The sequence below is a fragment of the Xyrauchen texanus genome, chromosome 31 (genome assembly GCF_025860055.1).
Source record: "Xyrauchen texanus isolate HMW12.3.18 chromosome 31, RBS_HiC_50CHRs, whole genome shotgun sequence".
NCBI classification, from domain to species: Eukaryota; Metazoa; Chordata; class Actinopteri; order Cypriniformes; family Catostomidae; genus Xyrauchen; species Xyrauchen texanus.
This window is the reverse complement of record NC_068306.1, coordinates 19,295,165-19,313,282: the sequence shown is the minus strand read 5'-3', so window position 1 is coordinate 19,313,282 and position 18,118 is coordinate 19,295,165.

The following is an 18,118-nucleotide window of genomic DNA, read 5'->3' as shown; positions in this document are numbered from 1 at the left end:
CCACAGGCGGCCAGTGATGCTGCTGCCCCTCACACTGTGGACCTTCGAGGGGAGCTTGAGCGGCTGATTGACCCAGCTCGTGCCTGAGCCTTCCTATTGACACTACCCCGCCCTTTCATGGAGCCCCATTCACCGCAACGATGCCAGATTCCCCCTTTGTTGTGAACACTATTCCCCCTTGGACACTTTTATTATTTCCAATAAATACCTCTCTGTCTGTCTCTTGCTCACCCTGCCACAATATATTTATATATATATATATATATATATATATATGTAGTTTATGCACAGTTAGGGATAGTACTGACTGACAAAAGGGAGAGCTCAGATGACGTCACTCATCTGTGACTGACAAGAGGGATGCGCAGAGGATGGGCCTTGGATGCGACCACCACGTGTTTACAAGTGTTTTGCTCTCTCTGTGGATTATCGCTGGATGAACTGTGACTATCACTTATTGACGAATATTTATTCTTCAATAAGTTACATAATTACTTATTTTTTAATACTGTTTGTACCTCTATCACTACCACCTTTTTTAAACCTGAATGGAACATCATCTCTCTGGGTGTCTTCTAGCTAACACATACACACATCCATACATTTTGTTAGAGCTGATTCCAACATTATATTACATCATGCAGGGACAGTTAGTTTGGATGTTGCCGGAGGAAGCCTCTTTAGCATAGTTCCCTAGATCTGTAGTTTGAAGCATATTTACTAGCGCCATTTCTGAGTCATAACACCCACCAAGCCAAGTTGCCACATCTGACCCGCCATGCTAAGTCACCACGTCTGACCTGCCAGGCTGCCTTGACTCCTGCGCCTCTGCCTCCAGTGGCTCCGGAATAATCAGGAATTTACTGTGTAAATGGAAGACGTGAATGCAGTTAAAAATCAAGGATTTGTAATTTAGCACATTTTAGCATCATGCAAGTGATCTTATAGCGAAAGGCCAGGAGTTTATTTATGTGTGCCCAAGGAGTGCGGAGAATGAATGAATGAATTTAATTAAAAGGAACAGCTCAACCTAATATTTAAAGATATTCCAGTCCATGGATATTTCTATGTAATTATTATGAACATCACATTGAGCCTTTTGTATAATACAAATCTGAAAGATTCAGTGACACCAAAAACAAACAGCAATTTTGTTCAATTGTTCAAATAAGCATCACTATTACTATTGCTCATACTTATGATTAGGATTTGAACAAACCGTATTAAACTTACATACAATATACTTATACTCCGCAGTGGCAAAGCCCTGGGGATTGATGAGATCCGACCAGAAATGTTGTAAGCTTTGGATGTGGAGGGGGTGTCATGGATGACATGCCTCTTCAACATTGCGGGGAAATCTGGGACAGTGCCTAAGTAGTGGCAGAATGGGGTAGTGGTTCCCCTCTTCAAAAATGGAGATCAGAGAGTGTGTGCCAACTACAGGGGTATCACACTTCTCATCCTCCCTGGTAAAGTTTACTCCAAGGTTCTGGAGAGGAGGGTTCGGCCGATTGTCGAACCTCGGATTGAAGATGAACAATGCGGTTTCCGTCCTGGCCGTGGAACGATGGACCATATCTTTACGAAAGGATCCTGGAGGGGGCCTGGGAGTATGCCCATCATGTGTTTTGTGGATCTGGAGAAGGCGTATGACCGGGTCCCCCGGGAGAGACTGTGGGAGGTGCTGTTCTTAGGGCGATCCAATCCCTGTACGCCAAAGTGAGAGCTGTGTCCGGGTCCTCGGCACGAAGTTGAGTTCATTCCATGTGAGGGTTGGTCTCCGCCAAGGCTGCGCTTTGTCACCAATCCTGTTTGTGATATTCATGGACAGGATATCGAGGCGTAGTCGGGGTGGGGAAGGTGTGCGGTTCGGTGGGCTGGGGATCTCCTCGCTGCTTTTTGCAGATGATGTTGTCTTCATGTCATCATCGGTACGTGACCTTCGGCTCTCACTGGATCGCTTGGCAGTCGAGTGTGAAGCGGCTGGGATGAGGATTAGCACCTCTAAATCTGAGGCCATGGTTCTCAGCAGGAAACCGATGGAGTGCGTACTCCAGGTAGGGAAGGAGGTATTGCCCCAAGTGAAGGAGTTCAAGTACCTCGGGGTCTTGTTAATGAGTGAGGGGACAATGGAACGGGAGGTTGGCCAGAGAATCGGGGCTGCAGGGGCGGTATTGCACTCGCTCTATCGCACTGTTGTCACGAAAAGAGAGCTGAGGCGGAAAGCAAAGCTCTCGATCTACCGGTCAATTTTTGTTCCTACCCTCACCTATGGTCATGAAGGCTGGGTCATGACCAAAAGAACTAGGTCGTGAGTACAAGCGGCCGAAATGGGCTTCCTCAGAAGGGTGGCGGGCTTCTCCCTTAGAGATAGGGTGAGGAGCTCAGTCATCTGTGAGGAGCTCGGAGTAGAGCCACTGCTCCTTTAGCGCCGAAAGGAGTCATTTGAGGTGGTTTGGGCATCTGGTAAGGATGCCCCCTGGCCGGCCTCCCTAGGGAGGTGTTTCAGGCACATCCAGCTGGGAGGAGGCCTCGGGGAAGACCCAGGATTAGGTGGAGAGATTACATCTCCACACTGGCCTGGGAACGCCTCGGGGTCCCCCAGTCAGAGCTGGTTAATGTCAAGTCAAGTCAAGTCAAGTGGTTTTTATTGTCGTTTCAACCATATACAGTTAGTACAGTACACAGCAAAATGAGACAACGTTCCTCCAGGACCATGGTGCTACATAAAAACAACAAAGGACCAACACAGGACCACATGAGACAACACAACGAAATAAAATACCTATATAAAAAAAAACCTACATATACCTATATAAAGTGCACGTGCAAACATGTGCAAAAAGTACAGGACAGTACAACAAATTTCTGACAATGAACAGGACAATAGACAGTGCAGCGCCGACCAGTACTCAGTAGTGCAAAAAGATGACAGTTTCTAAAAATGTAAACATAACATACTATGAGATAATGTTCTAAGCACATAGCAGTTATTTAGGTAGCAGACAGTTATAAAGTGACAGTAATTAAAGTGCAACTCAGGACACGTGTGTGTCAAACCAGTCTCTGAGTATTGAGGAGTCTGATGGCTTGGGGAAGAAGCTGTTACACAGTCTGGCCGTGAGGGCCCGAATGCTTCGGTACCTCTTGCCAGACGGGAGGAGGAGTAAAGAGTTTGTGTGAGGGGTGTGTGGGGTCGTCCACAATGCTGGTTGCTTTGTGGATACAGTGTTTTTTGTAAATGTCTTTGATGGAGGGAAGAGAGACCCCAATGATCTTCTCAGCTGTCCTCACTATCCTCTGCAGGGCTTTGCGTGATGCAAACGGTGCAAGTCCCAAACCAGGCAGTGATGCAGCTGCTCAGGATGCTCTCAATAGTCCCTCTATAGAATGTAGTGAGGATGGGGGTTGGGAGATGTGCTTTCCTCAGCCTTCGAAGAAAGTAGAGACGCTGCTGGGCTTTCTTGGTGATAGAGCTGGTGTTGAGGGACCAGGTGAGGTTCTCCGCCAAGTGAACACCAAGGAATTTGGTGCTTTTGACGATCTCCACAGAGGAGCCGTCGATGTTCAGCGGAGTGTGTTCACCTTGTGCTCTCCTAAAGTCAACAACCATCTCTTTTGTTTTGTCGACATTCAGGGACAGGTTGTTGGCTCTACACCAGTTCGTCAGCCGCTGCACCTCCTCTCTGTATGCTGACTCGTCGTTCTTGCTGATGAGACCCACCACGGTCGTGTCATCGGCGAACTTGATGATGTGATTCGAGCTGTGCATTGCTGCACAGTCGTGAGTCAGCAGAGTGAACAGCAGTGGACTGAGCACACAGCCCTGGGGGCCCCAGTGCTCAGTGTGGTGGTGGTGGAGATGCTGTTCCCGATCTGGACTGACTGAGGTCTCCCAGTCAGGAAGTCCAGGATCCAGTTGCAGAGGGAGGTGTCCAGGCCCAGCAGGTTCAGCTTTCCAATCAGGTGCTGGGGAATGATTGTGTTGAATGCTGAGCTGAAATCTATGAACAGCATTCGAACGTATGAGTCCTTATTGTCTAGGTGGGTGAGGGCCAGATGGAGGGTTGTGGTGATGGCATCGTCCGTTGAGCGGTTTGAACGATACGCCAAACTGCAGTGGGTCTAGTGAGGGGGCAGCTGGGTCTTAATCTGCCTCATGACGAGCCTCTCGAAGCACTTCATGATGATGGGTGTAAGTCGCGACGGGACGGTAGTCGTTGAGGCAGGACACTGAAGACTTCTTTGGCATGGGGATGATGGTGGTGGCCTTGAAGCACGTTGGAACGACGGCGCTGCTCAGAGAGATGTTGAAGATGTCGGTAAGAACATCTGCTAGCTGGTCTGCACATCCTCTGAGCACTCTGCCAGGAATGTTGTCTGGTCCAGCAGCCTTCCGTGGGTTGACTCTACGTAGAGTTTTCCTCACATCTGCCGTGGTAAGACAGAGCACAATGTGGCTCGGCATAGGAAAGTTTGGGGCCCGTGCTGGAGCAGCTGCCCCGCGACCCGACTTCGGATAAGCGGTTGAAGATGGATGGATGGACAATATACTTGTGCTTTTTGCATGGTTGACAACAAAAAATAAAACTATAAATGCCACAGGCTTACATTGAAAAGAGGAACCAGAGTTGTTTAGGGACCAAAATATCTGACACTTTTGAATTGACCTTTGCATGACCAAGCATTAGTCACGTTGTCTTTAGGAAATGTTTAAATCGAATTTAGTTTTATTTCTTCCCTCTATCTGTATATCCCCCCTCCACAAGCATGTGGAATGTCAATGTGGTCTTAAGTGTCTGAAATGTTGTATGAACAAAACCAGACAGAGGGCTGATGCTTATTCACACCTACAGAGACCCTGTTCACTTGACAAGTTTGCGATTTAGTTGAGAAACTCTGGGGAAGGAATGCAATTTGCAACCGTTTATGATTATTGTCAAGTTATTAAGATAAGCTGTCAACAAGTAGAATGCAATTTATATGGCTTCAACTTCAGGATGACTCTATAGATTTTTTTAAGCTTGTTTGTTGTTAAGTATGAATAACTTGCTTTTCATTTACTCAAGGTTTACATGTGGTGGTGGTGGTAAAAATAGATAAAGAAAAGGAGAAAATAAATATATGAATAATTAGTGTCATCAAAACTAAAATATAAAGAGAAAAGAAAATAACAATTTGTAAATCATAAATAAATGATTTAAATAAATAATAATAAATCATCAGAATATGATATTGTCATTGAAAGAAATTGAATATTATTAATGCATACTATATGATTGTGTATTAAAGCGATTGATATTCCTTTTCTTATGGACAATCGATTGTTTGATTGCTTCTGCCTTGGCACATTTGCACCTGCTGGGGAGAGGGCGCACTGCTCAGACAATACAGAGATTCAGACGATGCTGAAGCAGCTCCGTGTCCTGTGTCTTTGTTAATTGTTTTATCTTCCCTTACCAGGTATGACATGTATAAATTGTAATGTAAAGACACTTTGTATAGTTTAAGGCTGTGAAAAATGGCAAACATAATTCTGTGAAGTGTGTTAATTGTTTGTTAAAATGTTTAAAAGTTCGGTTCAAGTTAACTGTGTGTGGGGATGTCACGTGTGCAACGGGTGAATGCTAAATTGATAGCAGAGACCATGCGGTTACAGCAATTGTAAAAATGTGATAAATGTATACAATAGTATTTGTACTTTTGATAACTAATGTAACATAAGAATTTGAAGTTTGAGTGCTTTAAAGAAGTATTGTGTTGGTTCATTATATTATGTAAATGGTATAATTAATGTGCATCGTGATCCTTGTTTCTATTGAAATTATTTGTTCAATTTGTGGAAACAGTACCTGATGAGAACCTGTATGTGAGTGTAAATCTGTATTTTTCTGTATATTGTGACTTTATCTTAACAGAGATTATCTGTTGTTATATGTTAATTGTTAAATGAGAATGCAGAAATATTTGCTCTGGTCAGACAATACAGAGATTCAGACGATGCTGAAGCAGCTCCGTGTCCTGTGTCTTTGTTAATTGTTTTATCTTCCCTTACCAGGCGGTGAGGGTGCTACATTTTGGAGGCCCCAGCGAGGATGAGTGCAGTGCGAGTTGGCTTCCAGTAACGACAGCCTGCTTTCAGTGCCATTCAGCCTTCTACTCAGCCCAGGTGACCAGTGAAGTGAAGACGTTCAGTGTCCGTGTCGAGCCAGGAAGGAAAGTGCAAGCAATCTAAGGTTTATCTTCGATACTAGGAGCGCTGCAGAATTCCAGTTTGATAAGGGCATTTCTTCTATCACTTTGCACACATCTAGACTGAGTAACTCATGGATCACTTAGAGGATCTGAAGCTTGAGGTGATAGGAGCAGTATATGCTCTCTCACAAGAAAATTTGATTGAACTGTGTGAATTCCTTGGTATTGAGTGTGAACATATTAGTAGTAAAAGCAGGTCATTTATTATTTCTGTGATTGTGAGACACATTGAGAGAGAGGCATTAGAGGAGCTTGAAGATGCAGGTATGGCAGAGCTTCTATGTCTAAAAGATAAAATCTGTGAAATTCAGAGGGTTAATGAAAACAGTGATTCAGAGAGGAAAATAGCACAGTCCACTAAGAGAGTGAATGTAAATCCAGGAGCAGAAACCACAGTGGCAGAAACCATAGAACAGGAAAATTTGCAAAAAGAAATTGACACATTACAATTAGCATTGCAAAAGCTAATAGAGCAGAAACATAGAGCAGCTAATCACACACCACAAAAAACATGTACACAACAGAACACAAGTACATTACAAAGTTATCCCACTTTACCAAATCCAAATGTTCAGCCAGACCCAAGCTCTGATCTGCAGTTAATGACACACAGACCAGTTATGATTCCCTGGAACAGAGAATTCAAGATATCAGGACAGATAGGTGAACCTGGACAAAAGGATAAACTTACCTTTTCAAGTTTAGCCCATCAAATCGAACATGGATTGAGCAAGGGAGTTTCAGAGCTTGAAATAGTTGACGCAGTAATAAGAGCAATTGCACCAGGCATGCAGCTTCGTAGTTATCTGGAGGGAAACCAAATTTAACCCTTCCTGTGCTGAGACGTATACTAAGAGCGCATTATCAAGAAAGAGGGGCGACTGAATTGTACAAACAGCTTACCTCCGAGAGCAAAGTAGTAAAGAGAGCCCACAAAGTTTCCTCGTTCGGTGTCTTGATTTGAGGCAAAAGATCTTGTTCAGCATCTCAGGAAGCTGAATCCAGTTTGAAATATGATCCAAGTCTAGTTCAGAGCATGTTTCTTCATACTGTTCTTACTGGCCTGCAAAATGACACCATAAGAAGTGACCTGCAACCTTACTTGACAACCATTGATGTGAGTGATGAAATTCTTTTTGATAAAGTCAATGTTGCTTGTGCAAATGAAACAGAGCGGCAAAACAAGAAGAAGCTTATATTCCATCACACCAAAGTGAATCCAGTGCAGGTGGAGGCAGTTACTATTGAAAAGAAAGGAAAGACACAGTGTCACAAAAACACAGAGAAATTTGAACCTGACATTTTGAGTGAGTTAAAGGAAATGCGCTCTGACATGGCATTGTTGAAGGATCTCAGTGCGGAGGTGTCTCAAATTAAAGAATCTATTCAACAACCTAAGATCATGTCCACACAGTTTTCTGCCAATGTGAGGGATCAAACTAAAATGCCTCCATACAACATACCACCCCAGCCTCCGTACCCACCTCAAAGTTATGTGCAGCAATATGACAGGAGAATGGGGGCAGTTCAGCAGCCACAGTGGCTCCCTGCACAACGCTTCCATCCTCCCCGACTCGTGTGAGAAAATGTCTGGCATGTCAACAAAGCGGATTGGATGTATACTGTACTCACTGCTATAAGTGTGGCAGTAGCGATCATTTTGTGGTTGGTTGTAGAGCACGAGGCCCAACGATGTACAGAGAGCAGTCGTTAAGCGGGACAGGGTCACGACTGCGGGACGAGGAGTGACCAGGTATTCAATGATGTCCCCACAAAGCTGCGTACAGTGTGGTATCACAGACTATGACTTTAAACTGCGACAATGTGCTGCCTGTAAACAAACATTGTATTGTTCTAAAGCATGCCAAGCTAATCACTGGACAGTCCATATGGAACAATGTAACCAGACTGCAAGAGTATACACCAATTCTGCAAAACATAGAAAGAAATGTGAAGCTGATAAGTCTACACATGCCGCCTTTGTAGGAAAACAGTGTCTAGTCCCGTGTTACTTTCAAGGGCTCCGTGTTGATGCATTGTGGGATACAGGATCTCAAGTTTGTATAGTGGATGAACTGTGGAAAAGTGAGCACTTACCAAACATTAGATTGAGAGATGTGGCTGAGGTAATTGACGCACCTGAAGGATTCCATCTAGTGGCAGCAAACGGACAAGAAATACCTTATATTGGTTGGATGGAAGTGAGTTTTAGTTTGACATCACATGAAGTGGAAACAGATAGACTTGTTATACCGGTGTTGGTGATGAGAGGTAGTCAGCTTCGTCATCCTATCGTCGGATATAATGTTATCGAGCAAATGGTAAACTCCAGGAGGATAACGCAGCCAAGCACAAGTGACTTAAAAAAATAGCCTGTCCTAGTGCAGCAACAGAAACGGTTCAAGCTTTTATCAAACAAATCCATGCTGAAACACCATATGAATATACAGTTAAAACAACCAAGGAAAATGTTAATGTGCCCAAACATACATCAGTACAAGTGGAATGTAGAGTGCAGACAGAAAGACCAAAGCAAGACACTTTGCTAATTTTTGAGCCTGACATTAACCCACAGTGGGCAGAGGGGTTGGAGTTTTGTGAGACAATTGTAACCTTACGGCAATATACATCTCCACACATAGTTGTCAGTGTTCAAAACCCTACTGATCATGACCTACTGTTAAAAGGCAAGATGGTAATAGGCACAGCGCAGCCTGTGCAGGCTGTGTATCCAATTGCCGCTTTTGAGGAATCTGATTTAATTTCGGTAACAGTCAATCAAATCAAAAATGAAACCAGCAATACCTCTGACACCGCCTGGGTTCCGCCAGTTAACTTAAGCCATCTAAGTGAGCCTGAAAAACAAATAGTTCAGGTAATGTTAAAAGAGGAAGCAGCTTCATTTTCTGAATCTGATAATGACATAGGTTGCATAGAGAAACTACAACTTTCTATTTCACTGAAAGACACTAATCCTGTTGCACGTACTTACCGGTCAGTGCCTAAACCCCTCTACCAAGAGATGAAAAACTACCTGCATGATCTCATTACGCAAGGATGGGTGCAGAAATCAAACTCACCATATGCCTCACCTGTAGTATGTGTCAGAAAAAAGATGGTAGCTTGCGCCTATGCATCGATTTCAGAGGACTAAACCGGAAAACGCATCCTGATAGACAGCCCATCCCCGTGTACAAGACATAATGGACAGTTTGGGAGGGAACTCCTGGTTTTCACTTTTAGATCAAGGAAAAGCATATCATCAAGGCTTCATGGCCAAGGAGAGCAGACCTTTAACAGCCTTTGTAACACCATGGGGCTTATATGAGTGGATTAGGATACCTTTCGGCTTGATGAATGCACCTTCAGCTTTTCAACGCTGCATGGAGGAGTGTCTGGGTGAATTAAGAGACAATATCTGTGTTCCTTATCTAGATGACACATTAGTTTTCAGTAAAACCTTTGAAGACCATGTGGATGATGTAAGGAAAGTCCTGCGAAGATTGAGACAATATGGAATAAAATTAAAACCTGGGAAATGCGAACTGTTCAAACGTGAGGTGCGATACCTTGGAAGGATTGTCTCGGCGGAAGGGAGTAAGATGGACCCGGCTGATACAGCTGCCGTGAGTAGTCTGAAAGATAAAAGACCAAGCACAGTTGGACAGTTGAGAGCAGTCATGGGTCTGTTGAGTTACTATCGACAATATATCAAAGATTTCTCCAGAATTGCGAGTCCTCTGTACAATCTACTGAAAGAAACTGAGACAGAGAAGGTAGAATGTAAGGAGACATGTAATCGACAGACTAAAGTAAAGAAAAGAGGAGTGCCTTCTCACAGGCCGATTGTATGGACGAACGAGCATCAAAAAATATTGGAGGGACTGATCGATTGTCTTATTGAGCCACCAGTACTTGCATTCCCAGACTTCTCACAGCCGTTCATACTTCATACGGATGCATCGAATCAGGGTCTTGGGGCAGTTCTATGCCAAAAGCAAGCAGGTAAACTTAGAGTTATCGCGTATGGTTCCCGAACCTTGACAGCTGCAGAAAAAAGTATCACCTTCACTCAGGAAATTGGAGTTCCTTTCCTTGAAGTGGGCGGTCACCGAAAAGTTCAAGGATTATCTGTACTATGCCCCACATTCACTGTATATAGTGATAATAACCCACTGACATACGTTCTAACCAGTGCAAAGCTGAATGCAACTGGATGTAGATGGGTAGCGGAACTTGCGGATTTCCATTTTAACATTAAGTACCGGCCTGGCAAAGAAAATGTGGATGCAGACACCTTATCCAGGATGCCCCTGAATATTGAGACCGCAATAAAGGAATGCACAGAGGAATTGCCATCTGACTGTGTTGAAGCAACCATCCAATCTGTTGAGGCACCACACTTCAGTATCCCCTGGACTGCAATGATTTCTCTTGATGACACCATGGCATCTGAGCATGCATGTGAGATATTACCTGTGGAGGAGATCAGACAAGCACAGCGAAATGATGACCACATTGGACCTGTCCTACAGTTTAAGCTAGACAATAAGAAGCCAACAGGACATATGTTTAAGACTTTGAGTCCACAAAGTAAATGCTTATTACGCAGTTGGGACAAACTTCTCCTGGGAGACGATGGCATCCTCCGTAAGAAGATGAACACCAAGACACAGCTAGTCTTACCCACAAGGTACAAGCAGCGTGTTTTGAGAGAATTACATGATAATATGGGTCATCAAGGTCTTGATCGAACATTGTCTTTAATCAGAGAAAGGTTCTATTGGCCACAAATGCACAATGATGTTGATCACTATGTCACAAAGAGTTGCGTTTGCCTGAAACAAAAGAAACCATGTAGGGAGGCCAGAGCACCGCTCCAGAATATGGTCACTACTCACCCATTCGAGCTGGTATCCATTGACTTCTTACACCTGGATAAATGTAAAGGAGGGTACGAGTATATCCTAATAATTGTTGACCACTTCACACGATTTGCACAAGCCTATGCGACTACCTCGAAATCTGCTAAAACTGTTGTTGACAAGTTGTTTAATGACTACGCTCTGAAGTTTGGGTTCCCACAAAGAATTCATCATGACCAAGGAGGGAGTTTGAAAACCAGCTTGTTGCTCAGTTGAAAAAGAGTTGTGGAGTTGCTGGATCAAGAACCACGCCGTATCACCCTCAAGGAAATGGGCAGGTTGAACGGTTCAACCGAACGTTACTTGGTATGTTAAAGACATTGACTGAACAGCAGAAAACCAATTGGAAAGAGTCTTTAAACAAACTCATCTTTGCATACAACAGCACACAATGTGAAGTTACAGGATTTGCACCATTTTACTTACTGTTCGGAAGGTCCCCGAGATTACCCATTGATCTAATGTTTGGTTTGACACCTGAAACCGGAACTACTGATTATAAGGAGTATGTTAAGAGATGGAGACAAGAAATGCAGGAAGCATTGGAAATCACCAGACAGACTGCAAAGAAGGTGGCAGAAAGAAACAAGAGGAACTATGATGGAAAAGTGAGGGGTTCTATGTTATGTCCTGGAGATCGCGTTTTAGTGAGGAACTTGACACCTAGAGGTGGAACTGGGAAGCTTCGAAACCATTGGGAAGATGTTGTATACACAGTAGTCCGTCAACTTGGAGAAAAGCGCCAGTTTTTGAAGTGAAACCAGAACATGGAAGAGGAAGATCACGTGTTCTCCATCGTAACCTCTTGATGCCTTGTGATTATCTCCCTTGGAGACTGATCTTGGAAAGGAAGAAAAGACAAAGGGACCAGTGAAAAGACCAAAACCAGTAAATAGAAGTGTAACTGGTCCGGGGAAGAAGAGGATGAGGATGAAGATTATCCTTACTATAATTACCTACCTGCAGTCCATCCTCAACAATCTGGGCGTGAAAACTGGCGAGATGAATACGTACCTGATGTCCAGTTTCAGCAACTTGGGGAAGGAAATGGAGAGTTAGTAAGTGGAAACTTACCAGTCATTCTGCACAGTGAACCTGAAAAGGAAAGGGAAGAAATTGATCAAAATATATCAAAGGATCAAGGACTTGAAGTCCCTGTAGAAAATGAGATACCTCAACAGGAAGTTGATGTAATGGAGGAGGAACAACCTGGAGGAAGACCTGACGAAATGGAAGAGGTACCTGTGAAACGGGGTGAGAATGACAGAGAAGCAGGACAGGAATACAGATGGCCAAAGAGAGAAAGGAGACCACCAAAGACATTTACTTATGATTACTTAGGTAATCCGGCATGTTATAATGTGGAGCACACAAACCCAACAGTGTTTCAAACCATGTCATATGAGATGCAGAACTTGCCTCCATGGACTTACCTAGCACAACACTATCAACCAGTATACTTGTATGCATGATGGAATGAAAACCAGGGGTTTGAAGAAGAAAGACTGCAGTTTCAAACACATGCTCTTATTCACAATTAACACACAGTACAAATAGGCATTGAGATATTGCATACAAACAGTACAACATTGAGACAAAACTTTATTAGGATCATTTTTTGATTTATTCATTTTGATATGAAGAAAAAGGAGATTAATGTCGGGCTGACATTTATTTTTGACGGGAGAGTGTGGTGGTGGTGGTAAAAATAGATAAAGAAAAGGAGAAAATAAATATATGAATAATTAGTGTCATCAAAACTAAAATATAAAGAGAAAAGAAAATAACAATTTGTAAATCATAAATAAATGATTTAAATAAATAATAATAAATCATCAGAATATGATATTGTCATTGAAAGAAATTGAATATTATTAATGCATACTATATGATTGTGTATTAAAGCGATTGATATTCCTTTTCTTATGGACAATCGATTGTTTGATTGCTTCTGCCTTGGCACATTTGCACCTGCTGGGGGAGAGGCGCACTGCTCAGACAATACAGAGATTCAGACGATGCTGAAGCAGCTCCGTGTCCTGTGTCTTTGTTAATTGTTTTATCTTCCCTTACCAGGTATGACATGTATAAATTGTAATGTAAAGACACTTTGTATAGTTTAAGGCTGTGAAAAATGGCAAACATAATTCTGTGAAGTGTGTTAATTGTTTGTTAAAATGTTTAAAAGTTCGGTTCAAGTTAACTGTGTGTGGGGATGTCACGTGTGCAACGGGTGAATGCTAAATTGATAGCAGAGACCATGCGGTTACAGCAATTGTAAAAATGTGATAAATGTATACAATAGTATTTGTACTTTTGATAACTAATGTAACATAAGAATTTGAAGTTTGAGTGCTTTAAAGAAGTATTGTGTTGGTTCATTATATTATGTAAATGGTATAATTAATGTGCATCGTGATCCTTGTTTCTATTGAAATTATTTGTTCAATTTGTGGAAACAGTACCTGATGAGAACCTGTATGTGAGTGTAAATCTGTATTTTTCTGTATATTGTGACTTTATCTTAACAGAGATTATCTGTTGTTATATGTTAATTGTTAAATGAGAATGCAGAAATATTTGCTCTGGTCAGACAATACAGAGATTCAGACGATGCTGAAGCAGCTCCGTGTCCTGTGTCTTTGTTAATTGTTTTATCTTCCCTTACCAGGCGGTGAGGGTGCTACATACACACCAGTCAGAAGTTCTTCTTTCACAAAGTTCACTTTATAACAATCTCTTTACCTTCTAAACCATTCATTTAGCCACCATTGTGATTTAGCTGTCATATTCATCAATGGCACAATAGATCACTGTGTCGTGATGAGAACTGATAACATGTTCTTTAGACAAAACTAACTGAGACTCTTTGCCTATTCATCAAGTACAATGAATCAATTGAAGAAGCCTTTGATGCAGCATGCATGGATTTCTCTCACACTTGTATTTCTCTCACACTTAAGAAAGGCTCCCCATGGAGAAGCTGACCTTTGGTGCTGTTCCTGTGAGAAATGAGTGGGAAGCAGATCGGGAAATTTAAGTTAATGTTTTAGAGTCTCATAGACCCTAAACAACACAGCTGCCAACATATAATCTGCATACGTACCATGAACTAAACAGGCAGATTTCTACCTTTGCATAGGACCACAAATCTCCAATTAATTTGATATTCTTGGGGTAATTTTTCTTGTGCCGTAGAAAGCCTATCAAGAAAACCTGGTTGTTTTGAGGCTTCACTTGTTATTTCCCTCAAATTCTCTAACATTGTATTGATATTACCTAAAGCATGATTAATCACCATGGCAAGTAAATAAACCCAATTAGACAAGTTCACTGCCTGTTTAGGTTATTATGGGCAGGACCATTTCTGATCATTCTGGTGACCTAGGCGAGATCCTTATTGGCGACCCCGTGGGGGAGGGGTGATTGGGGTGCTTGGCGGCGACCTCCTCTTTGGTGAGGATTTAAAATCTTCAGTCTCTCGCTTCCAGTTAAAAAGAATCAGGAAAATGTATTTAATCACAAAGCTGATAAGAATCTTTCTAATGAAAGAGAACGTACTGTCCCCCTACAGCATCGCTCTTGTCTGTGTTCTAATCACATAAATTATGCCTTCACAGTTCGAAATAGGGTTGCACGGTAGACTGAGCCGTGCGATCAAACCGGTGTGTGTGTGTGTGTGTGTAAGTTATTTACCAGGAGACGGGCTGAAGCAGTTAAAGCAATGAAACATCTGCTCAAAACAGTCTTTTCAACATTACAATATCTTTAAGTTTATGTTACCAACATTCAAATACATTTGCATAAATAATGGAATAAAAGTTTAAAGACGTTGCCGTTTGAACTGGCTGTTTTGATGCGGTGAATAATTTTATTCATTTTTTTTTTTTTTTACATCAAACTAAGAATGTATTAGGTAACAAGTTAGACCATTTGAGCCTTCTCCCTGTTCATCCATCAGTTATTTTCCCCACTTCCAGAGCAACAAGTGGAATTTCTAAAAACTACCATTGCTGTTTTGTTATGTTGTTAAAATTAGTTAATGTATTAGGTATCATGAACAAACAATTAACTATATATTGGTAACACTTGAGAATAAAGTAATGATTACTTATGGGTTACCAGAATTATTTAAAAAGACCTTCATCAATATCAAACATGCAGAATTTAATAATTTTCTAATGTACAGAAGATATATCCCAAGGAATATACAGGCTGGGCACATACATCCCTGCATTTCTGTAGGCTCAAGCTATTACACACACAACTCACCATGTGCCCCACCAAGAGCAATAACCACATTATAGCGACCACAAGGAGGTTAACCCAACGTGACTCTACCCACCCTAGCAACCAGCCAATTGGTTGCTTTGGAAGCCTGACTGGAGTCACTCAGCACGCCCTGGATTTGAACTTGTGACTCCAGGTATGGTATCCAACGTCTTTACTTGCTGAGATACCCAGGCCCCAAATGTGTAGTGAAATGTGATTGAAAATATTGATATTAGCCTATTGTGATAATTTAAATTATACAAAAGCACATATTTCTCGAACCATGATTTATATTTTAGTGATTATGATCAACATTATAATTATTTTTACATTTATAATTGTTTTTATGTCTTTTGTGTAAGTAATTTTCCACCTGCATGGTTAGATATATGCCAGTAAATAGAAGGTTATATATATAATTTTTTTGATCACTTCATTTTAATTGCTTTTTGATTAGTTTAGAGTGCTATTTTAATTTAGACATTTATTTGATTTAAGTATATTTTTTAAATAAATTAATTAATTCTCAATGCAAAATCACTACACAGATCCCTCAGCCCAGGTGTTGCCGATGTAATTGGATATTGCGATATATATATATATATATATATATATATATATATATATATATATATATATATATATATATATATATATATAACACATTATTTAACAAAATTTATTTATTCACACACAATGTATTTTCCCACACAAACTAAATACCCGACCAGTACAGAATGCCAAGATGGATTAGGTTCTTTGCCAGAGAGATGTTGCCATTTACAACTCTTGTAAAACCCTCTTTCAAAAAGTTGATCACACATTTTAATTGCACTTAATCTTTTTCCAGGTTAATTTGAATATTTATTTAAAATAAATGTAAAAAATACATTTCAAAGTTTGAAATCAAGGTGTCTTGCTTTATTGTGTAGGCTTAGCCCTAACCCTGCTTAACAAAAATTACCCCATAGTACCATATCCATCCTGCGGTAATGCTGGTGTTCATCAGTTTCCTGTGGAGTTTATGTGTAAACAAATGACTCGTGAGTGACAATCGGGACCTGAATGAAAGGATAATGAAAGTTAGGACGATTTAGAGTGATCAATAAATTGAATTAAAAGAATGATTAGAATTCAATTAGAGCTTTAATCTTAATTAGAGGTTTAACTTAAGACAGAAAGGTCAGAAAAGACAGAACAATGCAGAAACCTTCAGCCATTTTATTGGAATCTGACACCGGACCAATAGTTTTGGCTACCCTTTTTAAATCAGTGCATTTGTGTGTGCATCTGTATGTTTGCCATAACAGATATTGTACAAGTGCTCGCCTGCTCTACCCTGGGCTATGGCTGGGGCCTGGCACATACAGACAAACAGCTCTCTGCTCCTTCTACAAGCATATTGATTTGTTAGATAGTTATTATTTCTTGGCTGAAAGTCCAAAAGTGACATTGTCCGACTTTTGTTTAGCTTGAGGGCTCTTACTGCCTGGATCAAACAAAGCTAATATGAAGTTCATTAAATTTAATCCCCCATGGATACTCCAGATCTGCTACTACAAATGGGTTTTTTTTCTCACTCATATCAGGAGAATATCAAGTAGGAAACCAAAATCACTTTTAGCAATATAGTGTGTTTGTCACAGGTTTGAAAAGGTTCAGATCCCAGATCAATACAACACAACCACAAACCACTCAAATAAAATTGTAGGAAGGAAGGACCCATGCAACCCACAACCCAGCAGTGGTGGTTTTAGACCATTTTAGTGATCGCACTTGTAGGGGGCCAATTGTTATACCTTAAATGTCCTATTTCAAGTTTAATTATTCTCATGAATGTGCCAAGAAGAGCAAGGCCAGATTTCAAGGTTATTAATTAACCACTTTGTCTATTCCTCACACAAAGCTATCATATGACTTCAGAAGACTTGGAATATAATGCACAAGTCATATGATTCACTTTTATTGTACATTTCTGATGTTTTTTCTGTTTGTATGTTTTTAGTTTTTTTGTCATTATGGAGCTTGACTGCCCCAGTCCTCATTCACTGTTATTAAATTGAAAAGATTGACTTATATTTTTACCTCTTGTGTTCCACATAAAGAAATGAATATGGCTCTGGAACAATATTGCGGTGAGTAATGACAAAATGTTTATTTTTGTGTGAACAATCCCTTTAAGCAAAAGCAATATAATGCATAACCAGGATGGTAGTACTGTTGTATACATAGCATTACAGACATGTCTGCACTTTTGTTTAAGGGTTATAGCAATAGCCACATTTTACTGTGAAAAGTGCTCAGCTGCTAAATCGTGGGTTTTTCTCAACACCTCCGAAATCACAATAAATGGAAGACAGAAGCCAAATGGAACAGGTGCATGCTCATTACAACACAGCAAGATGTGCACGGCAGCATGCCTTGGAAATGAGAACTATTTTTTTCTTCAGTTTTATTTAGCTTTATTTATCCTTCAAGCAGACAGAAACAAATTTGTATTACATTACATAATGTGTTCTAAATCAACAGCAGGTTAGGCCAGCTGTGATTGCTTGATTCTTCATGACATCTTGTATGTGTCTTATTTTTAATTTAGCCCTTAGAAATAAAAAATATCCACAAATAGAGATTCTTTGACAACATGCAAGATTTAAGTCACATCA